General features: G+C 35.2%; 1 long non-coding RNA gene and 1 pseudogene across 1 annotated transcript; one reads left to right on the forward strand and one right to left on the reverse strand.

Moving 5' to 3' along the window:
• Positions 1 to 3,161: 3,161 nt before the first annotated feature.
• Positions 3,162 to 3,927, reverse strand: LOC114501018 (annotated as a pseudogene).
• Positions 3,928 to 18,308: 14,381 nt separating this feature from the next.
• LOC118501521 lies at positions 18,309 to 19,291 on the forward strand. The gene is made up of 2 exons (XR_004904143.1): positions 18,309 to 18,359; positions 19,089 to 19,291. It is a non-coding gene; the product is annotated as an uncharacterized LOC118501521 (long non-coding RNA).
• Positions 19,292 to 23,015: the final 3,724 nt, after the last annotated feature.

Here is a 23,015-nt window from a genome sequence, read left to right on the forward strand (position 1 = left end):
GTTGTCAGACTTCCATACAGCTAGATTTTCTGGCAGTTCTGATTGTTTTTGTTTTCAAATTTGTTGTCCTTGTCTTGGTTGTGTGGGGAGGCACAGTGTATCTACTTATGCCTCCATCTTGGTCAGAAGTCTTCTCTTTCTTTCCAGAGATTCTTTAGATTTAAAGACTCAAATAGGTAAATTAAAGGCCAGAGAAAGGTATATTATTCACATTAACCAAACAAGAGCTAGACTAATATACTAATAAAAGTCAAAGTTGAATTTAAGGAAATGTTTTTACCAGAAACAAAGAAAAATAGGCCAATCAATCATGAAAATATTAATTATAAACACTTATGGACTTAACAACACAGGCCCTGAATAATTGGAGCAAAAATGGACAGCTTTGAGAGGAGAAATTAATAATTTAACAAATATAGCTGAAAATATCAATATCTAACTGATTTATCAATAAGTGATTGGTAAAATGCATATCAACTATGGTATTTATATATTCAATAATAGCACAGCTAGAGCAGCAATCAATAAGTAGTAGAAGACAATGACACTATTAATGAACTAGATATAATAGACATCTTTATAATAATCCACCCAACATAAACATTATTTGTAAGTGCACATGAAATAGTTCCCTGAATAGACCATATGGTAGGTCATAAAACAAGCTATCATACATTTAAAAGGATTCAAATAATATAAAGTGTGTTATCTAACCTCAAACAAAATGATATGCAATGGAAATTTTTCAGAAATTCACAAATATGTGAAAATTAATTAGCTCATTCCTAAATAGTCAATATGTCAAAGAGAAAAATAACAAAAAGAAATTATAAAAGCCTTAAGATAAATAAAATTAAAATGAAACACAGCAAATCTTAGGAAATATTCCTAAAAGAGCACCTAGTGAAAACTTACAACTGTAAAAATCTATATTAAAAAAATATCCTGAATAAATAATCTAGCTTTCTACCTTAAGACACTAGGTAAAAAGAACAAACAGAACTCAAATCAATCAGAAAAAATAGAATAATAAAGGTTAAAATAGAAAAAAATGAATAAGGAAAAGTCAATAAAGAAAATCAATAAAACTATTATTTGAAAAGATTAACAAGATTAACAAAATTAACAAAAAGAGTGCTAGACTGTGAGGAAAAAATATGGAATACAAATTTACCAATATCAATAATAAAGGAAGATTTTTACTGTCAACCTTACAATAATAAAAAATTATATAATGGTATACTGAAAACAATTATATGCCAGTAACTTAGTTAGGAGTCAAATTTCCAGAAAACTCAAACAACTAAAATTGACTCAAGAAGAAATTTCTAATCTGAATAAATATAAAACAAGCAAATAGATTCAACAACAAAGTGAAAAGACAATCCAAAAATGTCAGAAGATACTTGCAAATCATGTACCTGATAATGTAATGGTATTGAGAATAATGTAAAGCTCTCTTGCAACTCAACAGTGAAAAGAAAACCCAATAAAAATCAGCAAAGGATTTGCATAGGCCTTCAAAAAAAGTTATGAATGGTATCCATGAAAAGGTGTCCAAGATTATTAGTCTTTAGAGAAATAAAAATCAAACCACAATGGACTAATAAATATTTATATTCATTAGGATGACTATAATTAAAAAAGAATAAAGTAATAAATGTGGGCAAGGCTGGTGGTTATCCTAAATGATGGTGCTGATTTAGAAAACAATCTCACATTTCCTCAGATAAATATATTATTACCATGTGGTCCAATAATTCTACTCCTGAATATATATCCAAGGGTACTGTAAACATATATTTACACAAACACCTGTACATGAATATGTATATCTATATAATTCATAGCAGCTAAAAAAGAGAAACAACCTAAATGTTTATCACCTATGAATGGAGAAACAGTATGCAGTATATTTATATAATAGAATATTATTTGGACTTAAAACTACTATAGTACTGATATACAAGGTCTGTCTAGAAAAAGTTTGACCATTGTTAGTATAATGAGAATGGTTTGTGAAACATCAATGTAACCTGGCAGCCAAGGAGAATAAACTAGAATGCACATGCATGAACAATGAAGACTTCACTATACTAGTCAGTAGGTATGGTAGACACTGGTAAGTGAGAATGTGTACTGTGTGACCATCACATTCAAAATTCCTGAGTGAGTAGAGCAATGAATCTGCATCAAGTTTTGCGTTAAGCTTAGACATTCCTCCAAGGAGACTATTTGGATGATTCAGAAGGCAGCAGCTATGGACAACTGGTGACTGGCAGCTTCATCACAACAACGTGCCTGTTCATGAATCTTGTGCAGAATTTTAACATCTAATTACCCAGGTGACTCAGCCCCACTGCAGCCTAGATTTGGTACGCTGTGATTTTTGGCTTTTCCCAAAACTAAAATTACCTTTGAAATGGAAGAGATTTCAGACAATTGATGAGATTCAGGGAAACACAAAAGGGCAGTTGATGGCAATTGGGAAAATTATGTGAAGTCCCAAAGGTCCCTACTTTGAAGGGGACTGAGGTGTCATTGTCCTATGTACAATTTTTCTTTCATCTTATATCTTCTTCAATAAATGTCTCAATTTTTCATAATATATGACTTGGTACTTTCTGGACAGACCTCATATAATACATCATGAATGATCTTTGACAACATAATGCTAAGTAAGGGAAGCCAGGCACAAATGGCCACATATATTGTATGATTCCATTATATGAAGTGTCAGAATATGCTAAGCCATAGAGACAGAATAAATTAGTGGTTCCCAGCAGCTGAAGGGATGTTGGATTAGGATTATAAATGCTAATGTTTATAGACACCTAAAGTTTCTTTTTGGTTTACAAAAATGTATAGGTATTTATGAGTAGGAATGGTTGCATGACTTTGTGAATATACTAAAAAACAATGGATTGTACACATTTTTTTTTCTTTGAGCTCAACAATGTTTAACAGTGACTTTCTATTATGTGAATGCTTAAAATTATTCAACATTAATTTGATTTATTTCACATTAACATTAGTACAATCATTAGTATTAGCAAATTTAAATATTCCAAATCAACCAACTTGAAGTACAGAAGACTGGTTCTCAAGTAATTTCTGAGGTGACATGAAGGCTGAGAGAGTCTATGACTTATTTTTGGTTTCTAGCCAATGACCTCTGTATCATCACTGGTGAACTCACAGAGAGGACCCTTGGCATTGAGAAGTGTAAGCCCCTTTGAGATTCTTCCAGATGCATTGTAGTGAGACCAGCGGCAAAGGCAGTGATAATTACCCACATCCCCTGCATTTTCAATAAGTACACAACCAAGATGTGAGCTAACACCTATCAGGGATAACCCATTTGGGTTTCCTTTTTTGTTTTTTTTTTTACTTATTTTAAATTGTTCTATGGGTCCCTCAGCTGGGACACATCCATTGCAACTTCTTTCGTGGATCTATGATGCACAAACAGGTTTGCTTCTCCACTTGAAAAACACATTATTGCCTTCTGGGATACCAGAAAACTGGACTTTGTTTTTTGACATGGCTAACATATCAGCACAACCTATGGGCAGAATCACTGATGCTGGAGAAGAACTGGGAGACGACATTCTAGACAGAATGTGCAACGGCAATTATAGTTGTTTCAGTTACCAAATAAGAAGAACTCTCTCTAACCTATTCACTCCCTTTTGAAGACTTTGTACTAACACTTCACTGCCACAATATTTAGAGAAATTAGGCAGTTTGATATCTGTACTGGAATAACAAACAGAAGCAGTAGCACAGAGGCCCACTAGCAACCAAAGGCCACTCAGCACTCCAACAGAGGAGAGGCCAATTATGGTCCAGCATAAAGCAATCTGAGGTAGTGGGTACCCCAACCGGCACCAGGGACTGCAGTGCACCCTCTATACTGTTGGACATCACTGACAGGACAGGCACAAGGGACTCAAGGAGGCTGGGACCTACAAAAAGGTATCTGACAACATGGAGATAGCTGCTCCAAATGCCAAGCAGGTCACAGGAATGACCATACACCGCACAGGCACAGGGAGACACAGGGGATTCAGATAAACTGTACAGTTTAAAATGGTGAATTGTATATTATTGGAATTTTATTTCAATAAAAACAAAACTCATACCACCATGCAAATGTTTACCTTAAAATATAATAAACTACAATATACAGTAATGATGCAATACAGCTAAGACCAGAAAATCACATTTTCTTATATACATTTAACTAAGTGGAACTTTTATTCAAAAACATTTTTTTTTATTTAGAGGGAAATATCACCTGATTTAGGAGTTTAAAGTTTTTTGAAAATTCAAGAACAATAGAATTAATCCTGGCCTAGAAAAGTAGTGAAATATGAATATTAGAGAAGATACGCAATGACTTTGACAAAGGCATAGGAAAGACATACAGAAATATGGATGATGTCATTAAAGGACAGCAGTAAATGATTCTGCAGTTGTGAATTCTTGTTAGGGAAAGAGAAGTGAAAATTACTGAAGCAATACCTTGTTATCACTAGGTGCCCAGTATTGTTCTAAGAGTTTAATATACCACAACCAATTTAACTCTCCAAATACTATGGCATATTTATAAATACTCCAAAATTTCTTTTTCTCAATCCTGAATACCCAAAATAGGGTCATGTTGGAAATGAGCAAACAATTCAGAATTGGCATAGCACTACTTATAGTCTTACTGTTACTTGTAGTCTTACTGTATCTTACTCAGCAGAAATATGTTTGATTGTTACTGAAGAACTATTAATGTTTTTGACTGGAAGTACAGATCCATATCCCTCTGAGAATCATACCTAACATTCAGTACATGCATCATAATACCTTTGAGATAAATTTTTAAAATTCTTAATTTCAAAATACGTCTGGACCAAGAGTGTCATTAAGGGATTGAGAACGTGTATAATCATCTCTGTTTTGTATATAATGATACTAAGTTGCAACAGGATGAAGTAACTTGCCTAGAGTCACATAGAAAATAAATGATAATGCCTTGATTTGGAATAAGACAGGGCTTTACAAAAGCCTGTACTCTTAATCACTGTACCACAGTTTACAATACTTTGGAAAAATAGATTGAGGACAGACTGTATTGTTTCGTTAGTTGTAAATAAGAAAGTCAGGTTTAATTCTCCTAGAAAAAAATAGGAAAAATACCATATATATTTCTTTCCAGAAGCTCAGTCAGGTAGAATTATGTATTAGGTATATTAAGGAGAGTAAAATTTTGCTCCAGGCAAATTAATGTTTAGAGTATAGAAATTTGCACTTTGAAATTTGTCAGAAGACAAATAGTTTTCAAAAAAAGTTAGCTCATAGGAGGTGGATGGAATGGATAAATTCATATAACCATGGAATATAACCATGGTTGAACTACATTTCCCAGTGGATTTTTTTCTGTGCACAAAAATGACTTTATGCTTTTAGTGGAACAGTGATTATACCTATTAGTGAAATATAAAATTGCAGCTCAATTAAATTACTTAAGCTATTTTTTCTTTCCTATAAACATATTTTGACATTTGAGTACATCTTCATGAGCTAACAGAATTTGAAGAAGCTAAAATTTATTCTGTTTTTAATTGTGGTTAAATGTGAATTGTGAATTGTGAATTGTGATTCATCAATAAACAGATAGCAAAGTTTCATAGTATATCTTAGTTTACAGAGATTATGACATCATGACACGTAGTAATGCAGTACAAGAATGAAGTAGAATGCAAATTTGTTACCTCACAAAGGCTTCTGTAAGTTAAGTTTAATTTAATGTTTTGGATCAAAGCTATTATCTTACAAGAGTACAGAAAAATAAATTTAAAAACATAAGTTGTAAGAGAGTATAACATTTCATCTCACTCAAAAAGTAGTGATTATTAACAACCACTTGACAAGGGAGACATGAGAGCAAAAACAAATAATTTTTAAGTTATTGCATGTCCCCTCAAAATGTAACAATTGAATCAGAGGGTACTAGATCCTTCCTAATAGTTTGTGGAATCTATTTTAATGCATTTTCTTAATGTACAGCTTAGATCAATATTTATTGGCTTGCATGAATATCCTTTACATGGCTTTGAAAATGTGTCAGAGAAGTTCAAACAACTGTGCTAATTCTCTGTGATATTATTAAGAACCCACCCACACCCATACTAATAGAAATTATACAATCTAGTAATTTAAATGTAATTCAAATGTCTTATCCAAAATAACTTGAGATATAAATATTCAAAATTTATTCTTTCAACAAGTTACCAAATCCAAAAAGATAAATAATGAGGCAGAAGTGTAAAGTATAATTTTAACATCATTCTTGTTTTTGTATTATATGTATAGTACATTTGATTAGTAAATTTATTTTGGAATACTAGATTTACAAAAAAGTTGAGAAGATTTTATAGAGTTTCCATATACTACATACCCTCCCCTATTAAAATCATACAATGATATTATACATTTTTTAGAATTAATAAACCAATATTGATACATCATTAACTAAACTTCATATTTCATTTAGATTTTCTTAGTTTCCATCTAGTTTTTCTGTTCAAAGAGCTCATCCAAGTTACATTATATAATCTTTAGTTACTTTGTGATTTCAGGTTCCTGTAGGCTATGGCATTTTCTCATACTGTCCTCGTTTTTGAAGGCCTTGAGATTTTTGAGGAGTACTGGTAGTAAATTTTATAGAATATTCCTCAACTGGTATTTGGTTAATGAATTCTCAGAAGTACACTGTGGCAATGGACTCTCAGAAGAATGACCATTGTGACCATTGTGGTAAAGTGCAGTTTTATCCAGGGTACATGCTATTGACATGACTTAGCATATTGATGTTAACTTGATCACCCAGCTGAAGTACTATTTATCAAATTTTCCCACTTTAAAGTTACTTTTTTTTTTTTGCCAGTGCCCTGGTGGTCTCCCAAATCTGTTTCTTGTTTCAACAGTGTTTGGATGGAACAGACTCAGGGATACTCTTTCTTCCAGTCTCTGACCACCCAATTCCATTTTTTTTCCCTGACTCCTGATTGCTGATGAACCATCACCTCCCATATTGGTGAGAATTAGTCCACTGAGGTGGAAGTTTTCATTAGCCAGATGGTCACCCTGCATGTGTGGACCTCCTATACCTACCTCTCTCTGGGCTTCTATTTCGACTATGATGATGTGACTCTGGAGGGCAAGGGCCACTTAATCTGTTAGCTGGCCTAAGAGAAGCAGTGAAGTTTCCCAGTATCCCTTGAAGGTACAAAACCAGCCAATGGCCGTGTTCTCTTTCAGAACATGCTGAAGCCTTCCCAAGATGAATGGGGTGACATTCAGGATGTCATAGAAGCCACTGTAGTCCTGAAGATGAACCTGAACCAGGCCCTTTGGATCTGCATGCCCCAAGTTCTACCTGCACAGACCCACATCTCTGTGACTTCCTAGAGAACCACCTGCTGGAGGAGGAGGTGACTTTCATCAAGAATATGGGCAGTCACCTGACTGACCTCCTCTGGCTGTCTGGCCCCCAGGCTGGGCTGGGTGAGTGTCTATTCAAAAGGCTCACCCTCAAGCACAACTAGGAGCCTTTGGAGCACAGGGGACTTTGAAGGGCCCCTCTGTAGTCCCTTGTGTCTGGCTTCTGCCTGAGTCTCTCCCTGCAACCACTAAGCAGCCATTTAAATACACTGGATTGCATTGGACCACATGGAAATGATAAAGCTGTTTGGTAATTAATTAATTAGTTAATTAAGAAATTACTTTTTTTTTGCAGAGATACTATGAGTTTCCAATACTTAAGTCTAGAGGCATTGTGTTCCACCAAATTAACAACAAAGCATCAAAAAAGTATTTAAAATTCTTCTATGATGATATTTTATCCCTTCTTTTCTATTTATTTATTCAATTACTTTAAAAATACAGAGACCCATGAATAATTTTTACACTCTGTGTTATATTCCAATACAGTGTTTTTTGTTTGTTTGCTTGTTTGTTTTTCAAATTGTTGAAGTCTTGGCCATTTGGAGCTGTTTCATTTGGTTTCTGTAAACACAATTTTGTTTTAGTACTTTCTTATTTTATGACCTACAAAATGTTCCAGCTAATACTATATATTTCTTATCCTAGTCTTAGAATCAGCCATATCCTTAAGGAAGTTTCCAGTACTTAAATATATACATATATTGGGATGAAATTCACAAAATATAGAATTAACTTATTTTTTAAATATTTCATTTATTTATTTTTAGAGAGAGGAAAAGGAAAAGAGAAACACAAGGAGAGGAACGTCGATGTGCAAGATACATCAATTGGTTTCCTGTAGCATGACCCCATCTGGGGACCTGGCTCTCAATCCAGGCATGTGCCCTGACTGGGGATCAAACCAACAATCTTTCAGTTTGCAGGCTGGCACACAACCCACTGAGCCACACCAACCAGGGCAGAATTAATACTATTTTAAAGTGAAAATTTCAGTGGCATGTGTACATTTCCTAACATGGTGCAACCACCACTTGTATTTGTGGTGCAAAATACATTACCATTCATAAATAAAACACTTATCCAATAAGCATTTTCTCCCCATCCTCTCCCCATTCTCCACAGATATTCTGTCTCCATGGATTTATCAAATTTTGGGTATTCCATATAAAATTTGATCATACAATATGTGATATATTTTCTGTCTGACTTCTTTTGAGGTGCATCATTTGTGTAGAATGTATTAGTACTTATTCCTTTTCACAGCTAAACATTATTTCATTGTATATTTCATAATTTGTTTATACATTTATTCATTGATGAACATTTAGGTTATTTCTACTTTGGTTTAGTGAATAATGCTGCCATGAAGATGAATGTACATGTACTTGTTTTTTATACTTTTGGATATATACCCAGGCATAGAATCACAGGTTATATGGTAATTTTATATTTAACTTGTTGAGAAACTGCCAAAGTGTTTTCCACAACTGCTGAATTATTTTGCATTCCCACCAGTAATGTATGGAGGTTCCAATAACCCCACATATCACCAATACTTGTTGTTTTCTTTTTGTTTAAGTAGCCATCTTAGTGAATATAAGTGGTTTTTCATTGTGGTTTTAATTTAAACATCACTTATTTTAATTAATTTTGTCTTTCTAAAAGATATTGAAGTCCTGAATACCAGCACCTGTGTATGTGATCTTCACTGGTTTATAAATAAGGTAGGATTTTATTTGCATTATTATGAATGATTAAGTTAAACTGAACTCATTAAATTGAGACTTAATACAATATGACTGGTGGGTTATGAGAAAGGAAAAAATGGACAAAGACACTGCCGTGTACAGAGGAAAGATATGAAGACACAGGAAAAACACCATTTTTACCACACAAAGAACACCTGTTTCTAGACTTTAGGAGAAAGACATGTAACTGATTCTTCCTCACAGATCTTAGAAGAAATTAAGTCTGCCAAGAACTTGGACTTCTTGTTTCTAGAACTATAAGACAATAAATTTCTATTATTTAAGCCACCCAGTTTTTGGTGTTTTGTTACAGCAGAGCTAGGAAAATAATACAAGTAATGAATAATGATGTTGAGTACCCTTTCATGTGCTTATAAACCATTTGGATAGTTTCTTTGTAGAAATGCTTATTCCAGTCATCTTCACATTCTTTTAAAAATTGGGTTTCTTTACTGTGGTTGAATTAATCACCCAGTTATCTGGATAGTATAACCTTATAAGATATATAATTTTTAAACATGTTATATAATTTTCTAGCTTTTTTTCACTTTGTTTACCTTTTGGTAATATTATTTGATGCCCAGTTTTTAATTTTATAAAGTCTGATTTATTTATTTTTACTTATGTTTTGCTCATGTTTTCATTCATGTTTTATTCATGTGTCATATCTAAGAATTATTTGCCAATCAAGATAATCACTTCTATATTTTATTCTAAGAGTCTGATGGTTTTACCTTTGTATTTATGTCATTGATCCATTTTGAGTTAATTTTTGCATTTGGTATGATGAAAGGATCTTCTTCATTCTAAGTAGTTGTGTCAACATTTGCTGTTGATGAGACTATTCTTTCCTCATAGAATGGGCTTGCCATCCTTGTCAAATGTCAGTTGGTAATAGATGCCTGGATTTATTTCTAGGCTCTCAATTCTGTTCCTTAAGTTTTGATTACTCTTGCCTTGTAGAAACTTTTAAAAACAGGAAGTGCAAAATCTCCCATATTGTTAATCTTCAAGATGATTATGATTACCCAGGGTCACTTCCAATTACACATGAATTTGAAAATAGGCTTTTCCATTTCTACATAAAAAGCCATTTGAATGTTGATAGGATTACATCTAATTTGTAGCTTGCTTTGAGTATATTGGTATATTGAAATATTGCATTCTAATCTATGAAAACAGACAAGATGTCTTTCCATTTATTTCAGTTGATTAATTTCACCAATATTTTATAGTTCTCAAAGTGCATATCTTTCATATACTTGGTTATATTTATTCTTATATTATTTTTGAATGTTATTTTAAATTGAATTCGTTTCTTTATTGCTGTTTCAGATTATTTATTGCTGGTGTATACAAACACAACTTATGTCATAAAACTGATTTTTGTATTCTACAACTGTGCTGAATCTTATTATTAGTTGTAGTAATCTTCTTATGGATTCTTTGGTATTTTCTATATAACATGTCATTTGTGAATAGATATAATTTCATTTCTTCCTTCAGTTTGGATGCCTTTTATTTCTTTCTCCTGCATAATTGCCTGGCTGGAATTTCCAGTACAATGTTAAATAGCATCAGTAAAAAAAGGCACACTTTTTTTTCCTGAACCTTGGGGAAAAGTATTTAGTTCACAATAAGCAATATTTAGTATGAAGTTAATTTCAGATTTTAATAAATTACCACTATCATCTTAAGTAAATGTTCTTTTATTTTTAGTTTTCAGACAGTTGTATGATGAAAGGGTGTTAAATTTTGTCACATGAGTTTTCTTCATTAATTGAGAAGATGTGGAAGATCATGTGTTATTTTTCTTTTATTTATATAATGTGAGAATGATTTTTTTAAATGTTAAACTACCCTTGAATTACTTGGATATATCTCACTTTGTCATTGTGTAAAATTCTTTAATATATGGTTGAACTTGGTTTTCTATTATTCTGTTGAGGATTTTCACTTCTGTATTCATAAGGATATAGGCCCATAGCTTGTTCTTTTTTCTTTTTTTCTAGTGATGTCTTTCCATAGCTTTGGTACAAGAGTAATTTTGACCTTATAACACACGTTAGGAAATGTTCCCTCATTTTCTGAAAGAGTAAATGAATGAAGTACGTCATTCCTTTTTAAATATCTGATAGAATTCACTAGTGAAACCACCTGGTCCTGTGTTTTGTTGGAAGAATTTTTATTATTGAATCAAGATTTTTACTTTTATGATTTCATATTTTCTATTCTACCTTTAGAAGGTTTGGTCATGTTTTTCTTTATAGAACTTTGTCCATTTCATCTAGGTTACCTAAATTATACACTATTTCCTGGCATATAATTTATTAGTAATATCTTATATACCTTCTTCTTTATAGGGGGTAGCAATAACCTCAATTTCATTACTTTTTTATTGTTGTTGAAGTACAGTGGTCTGCATTTTGATTCCACCACTCCCCAGCACCCCAGCCATCCCCACCTCCCTCCTGATACAACCCTATTGGTTTTTTTCATGTGCCCTTTATAATTGTTCCTGAAAACATTTACTACTTTTCTCCTGATTATCCCCTCCCACCTCCTTTCTGGTCACTGCCAGTTTGTTCTTAATTTTAATGTCTCTGGTTATATTTTGCTTGCTTATTTGTTTTGTTGATTAGGTTCCACATAAAGGTGAGATCATATGCTATTTCCTTTCACCACTTGACTTATTTCACTTAGCATAATGCTTTCCACTTCCATCCATCTTGTTACAAAGGCTAGGAGCTCCTTCTTACTTTATGCTGCATAGAATTCCATCCTGTAAATCTATCATAGTTTTTTTTTTTTATCCATTAATTTACTGATGGGCACTTAGGTTGCTTCTAGAACCTGGCTATTGTAAACTGTGCTGCTATGAACAGTGGAGTTCATAGGTTCTATCGAAGTGGTGTTTCAGGGTTCTTAGGATATAATCCCAGCAGTGGAATTACAGGGTCAAAAGGCAGTTCCATTTTTAGTTTCTTGAGGAAATTCCATACTATTTTCCACAGTGGCTACACTAGTCTGCATTATCACCAACAGTGCACTAGGGTTCCTTTTTCTCCACATCCTGTCCAAAACTTGTAGTTTGTTGCTTTGTTTATGGTGACCATTCTCACTGGTGTGGGTGTGAAGTCGTACCTCATTGTGGTTTTAATTTTCACCCCTCTGATGGCTAGAGATGCTGCACATCTTTTCATATGTCTCTGGGCCCTCTCTATGTCCTCCTTGGAGAGGTGTCTGTTCAGATCCTTTGTCCATTTTTTAATTGGGCTGTTTGTATTCCTAGAGTGGACTCATGTGAGTTCTTTATATATTTTGGAAATCAAACACTGGTCTGAGGTATCATTGGCAAATGTGTATTCCAATACAACTGGTTCTCTTTTCATTTTCATGCTGTTTTCTTTAGCAGTGCAGGAGCTTTTTATTTTGATGATCCCATTTGTTTATTCTTTCTTTTATGTCTGTCCCTTGGTATAGGAGACATATCTCAGAAAATGTTGCTGCATAGAATACCTAAGATTTTCCTGCATATGTTTACCTCTAGTATTTTTATTGTGTCATGACTTATATTTAAGTTTTTATCCACCTTAAATTTATTTATGTGTATGGTGTAAATTGGTAAGTTGGTGCTTGAGTTTCATTTTTTTTGCATGTAGCTATCTAGATCTCCCAACACCATTTGTTGAAGAGGCTAGTTTTACTCCATTTTATGCTTCTGCCAACTTTGTCAATTAATTGGCCATAGAGACATGGGTTTATTTCTGGGCTCTCTATTCTATTCCATTGGTCTATGTGTGTATTCTTATGCCAGTACCAGGCTGTTTTGATTACGGTGGCTTTGTAATACAGTTTGATATCAGGTATTCTGATCTTTCCTATTTTTCTCTTCTTTCTCAAAATTGCTTCAGCTATTTAAGTCATTTATAGGTCTCTACAAATTTTTGAAATATTCATTCTGTGTCTGTGAAATGTAACATTCATACTTTAAAAGAGATTGCACTGATTATAAAGTGCTTTGGGTAGTATGGACATTTTGATAATGCTAATTCTTCTCATCCATGAACATGGCACATGCTTCCATTTGTTTGTGCCTTCCTTAATTTCTTTCTTTAGTGTTGCGTAGTTTTCCGAGTATAGGTCTTTTACATCCTGGGTTAGATATAGTCCTAGGTACTTTATTTTTCCTGTTGCTATAGCAAATGGGATTTTTATCCTAATTTCTCTTTCTGATATATCATTGTTGATGTACAAAAATGCCTTTGATTTCTGAATATTGACTTTGTATACTGCTGTTTTGCCAATTCACTTGATAGATTGAGTAGTTTTTTAATGGAATCTATAGGATTTTCTATGCACACTATCATGTCATCTGCCAACAATGATGGTTTTGCTTCCTCCTTTCCAATTTGGATGCTGTAGGGGAGCATTGTTCGCAGAGCCCCACATCCACCATGGATGAGAATAAGTCGACCAAGACGATCTGCTTGGGGAGGAAAGGTGGCCAATCTCTCACAGGAAAAGGACCAAGAGCCTTTTCCTCAATGGCTTTTATTGGGTTTGTTTGCACAGGAATTCAGGTAAAGCTCATTACTCATTGTGGGGAAGTAAGGATCAAATAACAAGGAACTCTGAGGGCCTATTTTGAGTCAGGGTCAGATAGCTAAAGAGCTGTAAAAACTTTAAGGAACAAACTTACTTCTTCCTTGGACTCTTATCATTTAATTGAGAGCATTCTAAATAAAGCAGGTTTCACAGGATTTTACATATTCTTCCTTAGACCTGATCACCTGGGGAACCCACCCTTTCCAGCACAGGGCTACCCCATCCTCTGTCATTGTTTCAGGCTTAGGTGGAGCAAGGGAAGTAAGGCAGCCAAGAGATTAGGAGATTTTCTTACAGACAATGAGGACTCAGGCTATGCCAAAGCCAAGGGGCGAGGGTCCATCACCCCCTTTTGCTGTAGCCCCCAAAGTCCTTCCTTGGGGGCCTCCCACATGATCATGCCTGCCTAAGGTCATTCCCGCCTTGGGGAATCTTACCCATCATTGGCTAACCGACCAAACATTGGGGGCCAGGCAGGGTGAAGTAAAAGGAGCAGAAGTGGTGCTCCTGCCAGGGAGATAAGCTTTTGTCTCCTTAGTGGCTTGTGGTCCAAGGTCATTCCCTCAGCCTTAACTTTGGCGGGGGTTACAGCTTCTGATACCAGGCAGGGTGGTTCCCAACAGGATGCCTTTTCTTTTTCTTGTATGATTGCTGTGGCTAGGACTTCCAATACTATGTTGAATAGAAGTGGTAAAAGTGGACATCCTTGTCTGGTTCCTGATCTTAGCGGGAAACCTTTTAGTTTTTGCCCATTGAATATGACATTGGCTGTAGGTCTCTCATATATGGCATTTATTAAGATTATGAATGTTCCCTCTACTCCCACTTTGCTGTGTGTTTTTATCATAAGTGAGTGCTGTACTTTATCAAATATTTTTTCAGCATCCATTGATATGATCATGTGATTTTTTTTTTGCTTTTATTTATGTGATGTATTGTTTATTGATTTGAGAATATTTTACCATTCTTGCATCTCTGGGATGAATCTCAATTAATCGTGGTGTATGATCTTTTTAATATATTGCTGGAAATGGATTGCCAATATTTTGTTGAGGATTTTAACATCTATGTTCATCATCAATATCGGCCTGTACTTTTCTTACTTTGTTGTATCTTTATCTGTTTTGGGGATTAGGATGACTCTGGCATCATAAAAAAAGTGTTTGGGAGTTTTCCATCTTCTTGGATTTTTTGGAATAGTCTGTGAAAGACGGGTTAGCTCTTTCTTAAGTGCTGTGTGAAATTTTCCCATGAAATGGTCTGGTACAGGGCTTTTTTTTCTTCCAGGACTTTTTTTACTACTGGTTCAATGTCATCAGCTGTTATTGGTCTCTTCAGGCTTTCTGCTTCTTCTTCATTCAGTTTTGAAACTGTATATTTTTCTTGAAATTTGTCCATTTCACCTAGGTTTTCAAATTTCTTGGCATATAGTTCTTCATAGTATTTTCTTAAATATCCTTTGTGTTTCTGGGGTACCAGTTGTAATCTCTCCTCTTTCATATCTGATTGTGTATACTTGAGTCCTCTCTTTTTTTTCTTGATGAGACTGCTTAAAGGCTTGTCAACATTGTTTATCTTTTCAAAGAACCAACTCCTGGATTCATTGATCCTTAGAATTGTTCTTTTAGTTTCTATGTCATTTAATTCTGCTCTGATCTTGGTTATTTCGTTCTTTCTACCTGCTCCAGGCACAAGTTCTTTTAGGTGAAGGCTTAGGTTGTTTATTTGAAATATTTCTATCTTTTTTAAATCAGCTTGTGTCACTATAAACTTCCCTCTCAGGACTGCATTCTCTGTGCCCCATATTTTGGATTATTGTGAGTTCATTTTCATTTGTTTCTAGAAACTGTTTTATTTCTTACTTGATCTCATTCTTAACCCACTAATTGTTTAATAGCATTCTATTCGATCTCCATGTTTGAGTGTTTTTGAGGGTTTTTTTTTTTTTCTTGAGTTTGGTTACTATTTTCAGTCCCTTGTAGTCAGAGAAAATGCTTGATCTGATTTCAATTCTCTTGAATTTGATAATGCTTGTTTTGTGTCCTATTATGGGGCCTATTTTTAGAATGTTTCATGTGCTTTTGAAAAGAATGTGTATTTTGCTTCTTTGGGTGAAAGGTTCCCTCTCTCTCTCTATATATATATATCAGTTGATTTCATTTGGTTTAGGACATTGTTCAATGCCACAATATCTTTGTTGATATTTTGTTTGGAAGATCTATCCATTTTTGACAGTGGGGCATTAAAATACCCTATAATAATTGTGTTGCTGGCAGTATCTTTCACTAAGGCCTCCAATTTTCTTTATGTATTTGGGTGCTCCTGTGTTGTATGCAAATATAGTTACAATGCTTATGTCTTCTTGATGAATTCTTCCTTTGAGTATTATGAAGTGACCTTCTGGGTCTCTTTTAATGTACCTTGTATTGAAGTTATTTCGTCTGATATGAGTATTGCCCCCACCCCCAGCATTTTTATGCTGTCCATTTGCTTGGATTATTTTATTCCCACCCTTCATTTTCAGTCTGTGTAGGTCTCTTTTCCTGTAGTGTGTCTCTGATAGGCAGTATATGTGTAGCTCATGATTTCTTATCCATTCAGGTAATCCATGTATTTTGATTGGAGCATTTAATCTGTTTAGATGTAAGGTTATTATTGACAGGTACTTAACATTGCCATTTAATTTCCTTCATAACTCTGTTTCTTTCTCTATCTTTTCCTTCCTTTTCTAAAGCAGACTCTTTAGAATCTCTTGCAGTATTGGTTTGGTGAAGGTGTATTCTTTGATCTTTCTTTTGTCTGGGAAACTTCTTATTTCACCTTCCATTTTAATTGGGACCCTTGCTGGCTAGAGTAGTCTTGTTTGCAAGCCTTTGTTTTTCATTACTTGGAATATTTCTTGCCATTACCTTCTGGCTTAGAGCATTTCCATTGAAAAGTCAGCTGCTAGCCTTATTGGGGCTCCCTTGTATGTAACTTCCTGTTTCTCCCTTGCTGCCTTTAAGATTATCTCTTTGTCTTGTAATTTTCCATTTCAAGTGTGATGTGTCTTGGAATGGGCCTCTTTGGATTACTCTTGATCGGGACTCTCAATCTTTCCTTGATTTGTATGACTTTTTCTCTCATCAAATTAGGGAAGTTTTCCATCATTAATTTTTCAAACAGTAATTCCACCCCTTGCTCTTTTTCTTCTCCTGCTGGTGTCCCTATTAAATGGCTATTATCATGTTTCACATTGTACTTCAGTTTCCTTAACACCTCTTCATTATTTCTAAGTCATTTTTTTCCTTGCTCTTTCAGGTAGTTTTTAATACCTTGTCTTCGAGCTCACTGATTTGATCTGTTCCTTCATTGAGCCTGCTTTTGATTCCTTCTACTGTGTTTTTCAATTTAGAAATTGTATTCTTCATTTTGTCTTGGCTCTGATAGTTTCTATTTCCTTTTTCATATTGATATAGTTTGCAGTGAGTTCATTGTAGTTTCCCTATAGATTTTGGTAATTCTCAGTGAGCTCATTCAGGCCAATAAGGTCCAGAGGACCAGCTGGGGAACCAGGGCAGCTGCAGCCCCAGGCCCAGTGCTGCCACTGGGCTGGCCAGAGAGTCTTTGGGACAGAGCTGGGTCAACTTCTCCCTCCCTCCCTGGCCAATCAATGTTTAAATGGCACTGGGAGAGACCTGGTTGCTTGAAGTGGCAGAGAGGGGATCACCCGAAGAGTCTGTGGATGCTAGCTTGGGAGAGTTGAGAATCACGCAGTGATGAGCACTGCCTTGGATAATCATGATCTGGCTGGAGAATTGGGCTGTATGGAGCCACAGGCTTCAGTAGGAGCAATTGCCCCCCAAAAAAATCTGTTTGGGGAATACTCTGCCATCAGCTGCTCAGCCTTCTCCCCAACCAGCAGGGCAGAGATCCCGAGGTGGCAGGGAAGTTTGTGCAGAAGGCCCTGAATACCTCCATACCACTAGGAAGGGTGCATGCCTGAGCCTGCAGCACCAAAACAGCCTGACTGAGCAGGGGTGCGCTGCACCCCAGTCCACGGCTGTAACTGTGGCGGAAAGAACACTCTCAGGAAGACCTGAATCTGACATCCAGGGTTCTGAGAAGAGGCATCAGACTAGCTCTAAGTAGGGTAAGTACAAGGCTGGCTGAGTGTAGAATGGAAAGGGAGAAAAGCCATACCAATCACCCCTCAGCCAGAAAGAATAGAAAAACTGGTTTGTGGTTTGGCCAGTTTGAACCCAGCACGAGGGTTTTTTTTTTTTTTTTTTTAGAAATCTTTTATTTTAAAATTTTTTGTTATTGTTTTATCTTTTAATACCTTCTTCCTCTCTTTCCTTCTTCCTTTCTTTCGAATTTTACCACTCCTTCCTCCCTACTTCTACCTTTTTTTTGAATACACACAAGTGAAACAAAAAACAAAACAAAACAAAACAAAACTTAGAACTGCAAAAAGACCGGAGTTGGACCCAAAGAGGGGGCAACCCAAGAGTTGAGACAGTGGGACAAAATTCACTTTGCTATTACAGAGAACCTTCAAGTTATTGTATATTTGTACTGTTATTTTTTCATTATTCTTACATCTTTTTATGTTAATAGTATGTTTTTACTCCTTTCTGTATAGTCTTTGTTGCTTGGCTGGTTATATTGTATCATTTGACAGGTTTCCCTTGTTCTTTCTGACATACTGTATTGCTAATTTACTGTCCTTCTCATTAGTTGTGTTCCTTGAGCACACTACTTAAGGTCCTATATTCCCAATTCTTGTTATCCAGATCACATAGGTTCTGCCATATGATTGTTGCTCTAATATTATTGTAAATAATAGCTGTTTCATACAATTGTAAATACTTCACAATACTCCCCCCAGATCATAGCTCACTTTTCAGTCTCCTGAACTCTATTACTGTGGTAGTTAACTCTATTCTCTGACACACTACACCAATTTTCTATCCTTTACTCTCACCCTACCTCAAAATCTGACTTCCCACAGCCTCATTGATTTCTAGATCCAACTCACAATCCTTCACTCCCTAACAAGAGTCTTATCTTCTTTCCATCCTTTCTAAATACTAGCTAATTGGGTGAAAGTTCACAGTTAACACTATACATAGCCAAAGGATCTCCTATATCTTCTCTACTGGCTGCTAGTGTAAATATCATAGAATACTCTTTTGCTCTCTTAAACCATTTTTCCTTACCCCTTCAACTGATCATAAAAAAGAGTAGATGGAAGCTGTGAATACCAGGAGACCCAAAGGAGACTGCACCACTGAATCTCCCAGGTATTCTACCACAGACATTCACACCATAAAACCAGGGAGCCAGAACATGTCAACTTAAGAGGCAGAGAATAACAAGAAGAGTCTCATAAACAATGGGAAGACAAAGAAACAATCCCCAAATGAAGGGAAAGGAAGAAGCCTCAGAAAGAATGCTAAATGAAATAGAGGCACTCAACTATCAGATATTGAGTTCAAAAGAATGATTAGCGGGAAGCTCAATGAGCTCACAATGAGCTACGAGAAACTACAGGAAAGCTACAATGAACTCACTGCAAACTATGTCAACATGAAAAAGGAAATAAAAATTATCAATAAGGGCCAAGAGAAAATGAAGAATACAATTTCTGAACTGGAGAATACAGTAGAAGGAATCAAAAGCAGAATCGATGAAGTAGAAGATCATATCAGTGAGTTGGAGGAAAAAGTAGGAAAAAAACACCCAGAAAGAGCAAGAAAAGGAAAAGAGGCTCAGAAAGAATGAAGATGGCTTAAGAGAAATGCAAGATAATATGAAATGTAACAATATCTGTATAATAGGGATACAAGAAGAAGAAGGAGAACAAGGGATAGAAAACTTATTTGAAAAAGTAATGATGGAAAACTTTCATAATTTGATGATAGAACAAGTCACACAAATCTAGGAAACACAGACAGTCCCAACCAAGAGAAACCTAAAGAGGCCCACCTCAAGACACATCATAATTAGAATGGCAAAATTTCAAGGCAAAGAGAGAATCTTAAAGGCAGCAAGGGAAAAACAGGAAGTAATGTATGAGGCAGTGCCAATAAAGCTGGCAGCTGACTTCTCAATAGAAACACTCCAATCCAGAAGAGAATAGCAAGAGATATTCCAAGTAATGAGAACCAGAGGTCTGCAACCAAGGCTACTTTGCCCAGCAAGGCTCTCAATCAAGACAGAAGGCCTAACAAGAAGCATCCCAGACAAAAGAAGTCTAAAAGAATACACTCCACCAAATCAGCTCTGCAAAATATGCTAAAGGGACTGTTTTAAGGAAAGGAAGGAAAAGAGAGAGAGGGAGGAACACAGGTACAAAAATGGCAATGAATAAGTACCTATCAATAATAACCTTAAACATAAATGGATTAAATGCTCCAATCAAACGACATAGAATAACTTAAAGGATAAGGAAACATGACCAAAAAATATGCTGCCTACAAGGGACTCACTTCAGGATAAAAGACCTATACAGGCTGAACATGAAGGGCTGTAAACAAATTTTCAAATCAAACCAACAGGAGAAATAGCAATAGTCATATCAGACAAAATAGACTTCAAAAAAAGGGCCATTAAGAGAGACCCAGAAAGTCACTTCATAATACTCAAAGGAAGAATCCACCAAGAAGACCTAAATATTGTAAATATATATGCACCCATCATAGGAGCACCCAAACACATGAAAAAAATCTTTGAGGTCTTCAAGAAAGATACTGACAGCAACACAATTTGACTGGGGGATTTTAACCCCCCACTGTAAAAAATGGACAGATCTTCCAAACAAAATATCAAGAAAGATATTGTGGCATTGAACAATGCCCTAGAGGAAATGGACTTAATTGATATATATCCAGTACTCCATCCAAAAAAAGCTAAATACACATTCTTTTCAAATGTACACGGAATATTTTCAAAGATAGACCACATGATAGGACACAAAACAAGCCTTAACAAATTCAAGAAAATTGAAAACATACCAAGCATTTTCTCGGATCACAATGCACTGAAACTAGAAACCAACCTCAAGGGAAAAAAACCAAAACACTAAAAATCATGGAGATTATATAGCATGCTATTAAACAATGAATGGGTCATGAATGAAATTAGGGAAGAAATAAAAAAGTTTCTGAAAAAATGAAAATGAACTCAAAACAACTGAAAACCTATGGGGCAAGGCTTAGGCAGTTCTGAGAGGGAAGTTCATATCAATACAGGCCTACGCAAAAAAGACAGAAACATTTCAAACAAACAACCTAACCCTATATCTACAAGAACTTGAGAAACAACAACAAAGACAACCCAGAGCAAGTAGAAGGAAGGAAATAACCAAGAGTAGAGCAGAATTAAAAGACATAGAGAATAAAAGCACAATTCTAAAGATCAATGAATCCAGGTGCTGGTTTTTAGGAAGGACAAACAAATTTGACAAGCCTTTAAGCAGGCTTATCAAGAAAAAAAGAAAGAAGACCCAAATAAACACAATCATAAATGAAAGAGGGGAGACTACAACTGATACAACAGAAATAGAAAGGATTGTAAAAAATTACTACGAAGAACTGTATACTAAGAAATTTGAAAACCTAGGTGAAGCAGACAAATTTCTAGAAAAATATAATCTTCCGAAACTTGATAAAGAAGCAGCAGAAGTCCTGAACAAACCAATAACAGCAAATGAAAATGAAGCAGTAATTAAAAAAAAAAAAAAAAAAAAAAAACTTCCTGACACACAAAAGCCCTGGACCAGCGCTGGCTGGCATAGCTCAGTGGATTGAGCATGGGATGCAAACGAAAATGTCACAGGTTTGATTCCCAGTCAGGGTACATGCGTGGGTTGCAGGCCATTGACCCCCAGCAACTGCACATTGATGTTTCTCTCTCTCTTTCTCCCTTCCTTCCCTTTCTGAAAATAAATAAATACAATCTTAAAAAAAAAAAAAAAAAAAAAAAAAAAAAAAAAAAAAAAAGCCCTGACGAGATGGTTTCACAGGAGAATTCTACAAAGCAGTTAAGGAAGATCTAACCTCTATCGTTCACAGACTATTTCAAAAAAACCAAAAAGATGGAAGACTCCCAAACTCTTTTTATGAAGCCAAAATCATCCTAATTCCAAAACCAGATAAAGAAACAACAAAGAAAACTCCAGGCTAATATTGCTAATGAATATAGACACTAAAATCCTCAACAAAATATTGACAGACCACATCCAACAATCCATTAAAAATATCAGACACCATGACCAAGTGAGATTCATCCCAGTGACACAAGAATGGTTCAATATTTGTAAATTAGTAAACGCAATACATCACATAAACAACAGTAAAGACAAAAAAATAACATGCCCACATCAATAGATGCAGAAAAAGCATTTGATAAGGTACAGAACCCATTCATGATAAAAACACTCAGCAAAGTGGGAATAAAGGGAGCATTCCTCAACACAATAAAGGCCATATATGAGAGACCTACAGCCAAAATCGTACTCAATGGACAAAAACTAAAGTATTTTTCACTAAGATAAGTAACAAGACAAGGTTGTCCACTTCCGCCACTTCTATTCAATATACTATTGGAAGTTTTAGCCACAGCGATCACACAAGAAAATGAAATAAAAGGCATACAAATCAGAATGGAGGAAATACAACTGTCGTTTGCAGATGACATGATAGTGTACATAGAAAATCCTATACACTCCACCAAATAACTGCTCTACTTAATAAATGAATTTGGCAAAACAGCGGGACACAAAGACAACATACAGAAATCAAAGGCATTTTTTTTTATTTTTTAAAACATTTTTCAAATACAGTTTTCTCCTTTTTACTCCCAATCCAGTCCCCACTCCCACCCCTCACCACTTCCCTCCCATTACCACCCTCCCCTTAGTTTATGACCATGTGTCCTTTAAGTTTGTTCCTGTGAACCCTTCCCACTGTCCCCTTAAATTCCCTCTACTCTCTTCTGTGGGCACTGTCAGCCTGGCCTCTATTTCAGTGTCTTTACTTATATTTTGTTTGTTTCTTTGTTTTGTTATTTAGGTTCCTGTTACAGGTGAGATCATATGGTATTTGTCTTTCACTGCCTGGCTTGTTTCGCTTAGCATAATGTTTTCCAGCTCCATCCATGTTGTTGCAAAGG

Source organism: Phyllostomus discolor, chromosome 6, assembly GCF_004126475.2.
Source record: "Phyllostomus discolor isolate MPI-MPIP mPhyDis1 chromosome 6, mPhyDis1.pri.v3, whole genome shotgun sequence".
Classification (NCBI taxonomy): domain Eukaryota; kingdom Metazoa; phylum Chordata; class Mammalia; order Chiroptera; family Phyllostomidae; genus Phyllostomus; species Phyllostomus discolor.